Raw genomic sequence first — 6,173 nt, 5'->3', positions numbered from 1 at the left:
GCATGCCACAACTACTGAAGCCCATGCACCCTAGGGCCCATGCTCCGTGATAAGAGAAGCCACTTCAATGAGAGGGCCGCGTACCGCAATGAAGAGTAGCCCCCGTTCGCTGCAACTAGAGAATGCCCGCATGCAGCAACAAAGACCCAACGCAGCCAAAAATAAATTAAAAATAAATTTAAAAAAAAGAAAATGAAAAGCATATCAGATTTGTAAGAATATAACACTATTCTTAATTGAAGAAATACAAGAAACCTCAAAGGAAAAAACCTGAAAATTTAGACATATGCAATTGTAAAATCTCTATAATAAAAATGATAGAAATAAAATATTTTTAACTGATGTGACAAAAGACTATAAAACTAAAATATAAGAAGACTTTATTCAAATTTATTAGAAAAATAGTTAGACCTTAACATATAAAAGGAGGAAATATATAAACAGTTCTCACAATGGGAAGTTCAGTGAATGAGCACACGACATCATAATAAGAAAGTCGCCTGTTATTGCATCCATCAGGCTCTGTGTTAGACCCTTCAGAAACACCGTCTCAAATCCCTACACAAATCCTGCAAGGTAGGGGTTATCCCTATTTTAGAGATGAGTAACCTGAGGCCAAAGGAATATGGACAGTGCTTAGGGAGATGGATTTGAACCTAAGTCTGGGAAAATAATTATCATCGCAGGTAATCATTCATTCATTTATTAAATTAGTATTCGTTTCACTTCTACTCTGTAGGGCTAGGCACTGTGCTAGGATTGGAGATTTAAAGATGGACAAGATGCCTCTTCTCCTTAGGGATCTGGAGACTAAGGGAGCAGGTAGGCAAGTGAACCATCAATCAAAGACTGTGATATGGGCTGTGATCAGAGCACAGATAGGAGAACCATAGGGACACCTGTTGGAAACTCCTGTTGCTATTCGGGCTGATTTTCAATGCCAACATCCAACAGTAGCACCAGGATGTAGTGCCAACTTTGTGTAATTCATAGCAGGAGCCAAAGAGATAGTCAATGCCCTTTGACCTTGTAATTCACTCCTGGGAATTTATCTTAATAAAATCATTCAAAGGAAGAAAAAAGAACTATGATCCTATAGGTTTCTTGTAACATTTTACAAATAACAACAATAGGAAGTTGAGAGGAGGCAAGAGGCATTTTGAGACATCCTGGGACAAAAGCTTGGGCATGCGTGACTGATGTGTAAACAGGAGCAGAGGTGAATGTCCAGCAGGGCTGATCAAACTGCTCTGTGACTGAACCACTCAAAGCCCTGGTTCCCCCGACTCCCCCATTGCCTCTGCCTCTGAGTGAAAGATGCAGCCTGTCCTCGTCCCAGCATGGGGCTCAGTTACCAGCTTCGCTCTGACCCAGTCTGCACACACAGCCAAGATGGTCATCACAAAGGGAACATGTGTTCATAGAAGATGATAGCTAAACACAATGAAATACCATTCAGCTATTTTTAAAAAATCAGGAAAGCTGTGTCAAAATATGAAAAAATACTTCACAGCAGAAACAGCTTAGATGGCCAGGAGGGGAAGATTTAATGGGCTGTGACAGGTCAACACAATGGAACATTATAGTAGCTATAAAAAAGAGTAATTATGAAGACCATGTAGGGGATATGGGAAAAATGTGGATATTGTGATAAGTAAAAATGCTGAATACAGAATTACATATGTGAGCAGACTATATAAAAGGTTTCTCTATTTTTCATTTCTATAATGTTATATAACTTTTATCATTATAAAAATGGAATGTATACAAGTAGAGAGTGATATGCAAAAGTTTCTGAGTTACAGTAGAATGAACGATTAAAACTTTAATTTTTTCTTCACCTTATGGTGTTTTCAGTAAGATGAACAAAGCTTTTGAAAAATGAATTTCAAAATGAAGAGAATACTTCCACACCCGCAGAGAAAGAAATCTTTCTTGAGTGTCTTCAAATATGTCTTGAGAGGGAATTTTCAGTGGCTGGGACTCGGAGCTCTCGCTGCCAGGGACCCAGGTTCGATCCCTGGGCAGGGAACTAAGATCCTGCAAGCCACGGGTTGCAGCCATAAATAAATAAGTAAAAATAAACAGATAAATATCTAAAGTTAAAATAATGTCTTGAGTGTCTAGGTTCTGGCGTCTAAAGGGTGAAGCCAGCCTGGATGCCTGCTCACGAGTTATTCAAGCCCTGTCTCCGTCCTCGTCGGTAGATGGCCCTCACACAGTTCCTCTGCTCCTGTGTGCTCCCCCTGTGGAGACTCGGAGACTGTTTCACCTCCCCTTGCGTCAGGGCTGGCCCTGTGACTTGTTTTGGCAACAGAATGGGTTGGCGGTCACACTATGACTTCTAGGCTTGGGCCTCGAGCGCCTTCCTGCTGCTTTCTTTGTCCTCATGGAACCCGCTGCTGTGTAAGCAAATCCAGCTGTCCGGCTAGAGAGAGGCCACGCGGGGAGGGGGGTGCTGGAGGAGAGAGGGGTCAGCCAATCCAGCCCCTGGCTGTTCCAGCCACCCCGGCAGAGTGTGAGTAAAGCTATCATGTAGCCTCAGCTCCGGTGGAGCAAAGGCAAGCCGTCTACACTGCACCCTGTGCAAATGGCAGGACTGTAAGCAGATAAATGCTTGCTGTTTGCAGTCACTAAGTTCTGGGGTGTTTTGTTACGTAGTGATAGCTAACTGAAACAACTCTACTCTTGAGGAGACTGAGGAACTTCAGGCTATTCGGCTGGCTATCTCCCTTGGCTTCTCAGCCCCTCCCCACACACAGCTTGGTTCTTCATAAACGTTTGATGGATGGACTCAGGTGAGAGACAGGAGAGAAGCAGAACATGGATATGAATAGCTCGATTTTATTGAGCACGTTATAGATCCTTTCTACATATTGACTCAGTTACCCTGCATCACAATACAGTTGAGGAAAGGGGGCCCAGAGAGGATGACTAACTTGGCCAAGGTCACCCACAGTGATAGAGTCAGGTTTCAAACCCAGGCAGACTGGAGTGCGTGCACTTAATTATTTTGTTATACAACCTCTCAGAAAAGCATGATGATGAAGATTAGGAGGGAGTCTAAACGCTGGCTCTTGACGAGCCCCTTCCCGTGTAAGTATAGAGAGAAACAGGACAGGATAATTACCAGGTGAGCGCCTGGGCGTGGGGAACACAGGGCCTGATTTGAGCAAGCCCTGACTCAAAGGCAGTTCTGCAAACACAGCCCCCAGATCTGGCCGGCTCCCCCAACACTTGCAGCCTCCAGACACCCCGAAACAGATGTCTAGACTTCAGGGGTTCTCACGGGCTTACTCATGTAGATAGGCTATAGGGAAAGTTAGAGCAACTTCACACTGGTTTCAGTTGTATATAAACACTATGCTGGGGAGGTGGTGAATCTCGAACCCAGGGCTTGGGAAAGTGCAGCCCATGAGCCATAATCCAGCCCACCACGTTTCTGTATGATTTGCAAGGATGCTTTTCAATGAATAAATGTTTTTTCAGTGTTCTTCCATTTTTAATGGTTAAAAATCAAAAGAATAATTTTATTTTGTGACACCTGAAAATCATATGAAATTCTCATTTTCGTGCCCATAAATAAAATTTTATTGGAATACTGCCACACCCATTCATTGACTTATCTGTATGACTGTGTTCATGCTACAGTGACAGACCTACAGAGACTTAGGATCCACAAACCAAAAATATTTTTACAAGGTGGCCTTTTATGGAAAATGTTTGCCAACCCCTGGTCTAGATAATAATTCATAAATTGACATGACCTTAGCCTGCTTTCTGTATAATTATAAACAACTTAAAATATTATGGTATTTACAAGGTCTATGAGTAGATAGACTAAATATGAAACACCAGAATGTTAGAGGGACGCTTCTCCTGGTACGAGGTTGAGGATCTAAAAACAAGGATATAGGCTGAGCTGGGACATTGTTGCATGACCTTGGCCGCATCTTTCAACCTCCCTTAGGTTTAGTGTCTCCATCCCAAAATGGTCAGCTGCAGAGCGAGGATTCAGCTGTCTGCACAGGGGAAGGCAACCAGTCGTGAAAAATGGAAATACTTCTGAACCAGTTGGTGAGTAACTGAGCCCCCAGGGGTTTCCCCCTTCCCCCCCGCAGCCCTGGCCCTTCCATCACTTTCCCCACCATCTCTCCAAGATTCAGCAACTAAAGGGTTAACATCTAGTGCTTCTGAGCACCTTATTGGTTGTTAAATATTTTAAATAGCATTCCTTTCAAGTGCCCCTTGCAGTAGTCAACCTGTAGGATGTATCCATTTTCTTCTAAAGCATATTTTCAATCCCTGGGCTTAAAATCTGTCTTCTAAAATAATCATAATCTTAAAGTTCTAATCTTTTGTCAGAACTCAGTCCCCAGGTGAGCAACTAAAATGAAAAAGAGTCTTCCCAAAGTGAGTTATGGGAGAGAAGGCAGGAGTATGAATAGTCATGGACTCTGGTTCATTGGATTTTGTGCCAGGTGGGGTGCGGAGCCTAAAAGGAAAGAGCGGAGTAACCTGTTGTCTGGTGAAGGGGGTTGATTCAGACAAAGCCCGTGCCCTAGAAGGCTCTCATCTTGTTCCTCCGGACATCTCCAAATTCATCTTCTAGAATGTGCTTGCCTCCACCATGAGGATTCCCAGAAGAGCAGGGGTGAAAGTGAGAAAAGTGGCCTTCGTTGATGCAGAGCGTGGCCAGCTGCTTGGACCAGACCTGGGCACCCACCCCCATCTCAGCATCGCATTGGGCAAGGTGAACCAGCAGCCCTTCCTTCTGCAATTTGAACCTTCTCAGGGAAGGTGACTGACCTCCACCTGTAGTTGCCTCTCTCAGGGACTCAGTTCCCATTTATTTGCATGCAGATAACTTCTTTGCCTCAGACAGATGTCCTAGCAGCTCAAATTTCAGAAAATGAGGTGAACCATTCCCAATGCATTCTCTCCTCTTGCTGGTACCTAAGTTTGATGAACCTAGACCAGTCACAGAAGAAGGAGTCTGAATAAAGTTTCCCAGGGGATGGTTCCACAAATGCCATTCCTGCCAGATGTTGAGTTAAACACAGAAAGTGCTCTATGGTCCTGTGGTGTGACCATGACCCAAATAAAATATGGAAGATTTCCATTATCCCAGTGAGTTCCCTCCTGCCCTTTTCCAATAACCCCCCATTCCCGGAGACAATCACTGCTCTCATTTCTATCACACTAGATTAATTTTGCCTGTCCTTGAACTTCATACAAATACGCTCATACATCAAGTCCTTACTTACATCCGGCCTTGTTCACAAGTGTGTGACATTCCTTCATGTTGTGTACATCAGTAGCTGGTTCCTTTTTAGTTCGAAGTAGTGTTTCATTGTAGAACTGTACCCAATTTGTCCATTCTCTTGTTGGTGGAGACCTTGACTCTTGTGAATAAAGTTACTATGAACATCTTTGAATAAGTCTTCCTGAGGATAGGAGCTTTTATTTTTCCTGGTAAATACCTAGAAGCAAGAGTGCTGAATGATAGGGTAGGTATATATTAAACTTTATAATAAATTATCAGATAGTTTTTCAAGGCAGTTTTCCAACCACTTTGAAACAGGGTTTGGCAATTTCTTAGAAAGACCTTGACCAGAGTTTTGAGTTTGCATCTTTTAGAAACGAGCAGGAGAGGGCCGGCCCTTCTCTCACCAGCAGAGATGGAGAGTTCTGTGGCCCTGTGAGCTCATCAGCACTTGGAATCATCAGTCCTTTTAAAATAGCTGTTCTAGAAGGTGCGTTTTCTTCCACCTGCCAGCCTCTCACGCTCTGGGCTTGTATCATCTCTGTGGCAGCCTACCCACTTCTCAGTGAGGCACTTGGGGGCTTCCCCTCTTGATCACTTTTCGGGTCCCCACCTTGGCCGCTCAGAGCCATCGGAAGCCTTGCTCCGATATGTCACTCATTTGTGCAAAGAACGTCACTTCCTACAGCCCTAGGAATACCCTGAAATCCTTTACAAATAAACAAATCGGGACTTGGAAGACCCCAGCGGTCTGGCCTTCACCTGCCTTTCCAACCTTATTGCCTCAGTCTCCTCACGCACCCCGTGCCCCAGCTGCGAACTGCCACTTCTTCCTCTGCTGCCCCGGATGCCTTTCAGGGGCTTTAGGGCGGGGGGAGTTCGTTAACCTCAGGTCACTGCTCTTATC

The sequence above is a fragment of the Lagenorhynchus albirostris genome, chromosome 4 (genome assembly GCF_949774975.1).
Source record: "Lagenorhynchus albirostris chromosome 4, mLagAlb1.1, whole genome shotgun sequence".
Lineage (NCBI taxonomy): Eukaryota > Metazoa > Chordata > Mammalia > Artiodactyla > Delphinidae > Lagenorhynchus > Lagenorhynchus albirostris.
This window is presented reverse-complemented; position numbering follows the sequence as displayed.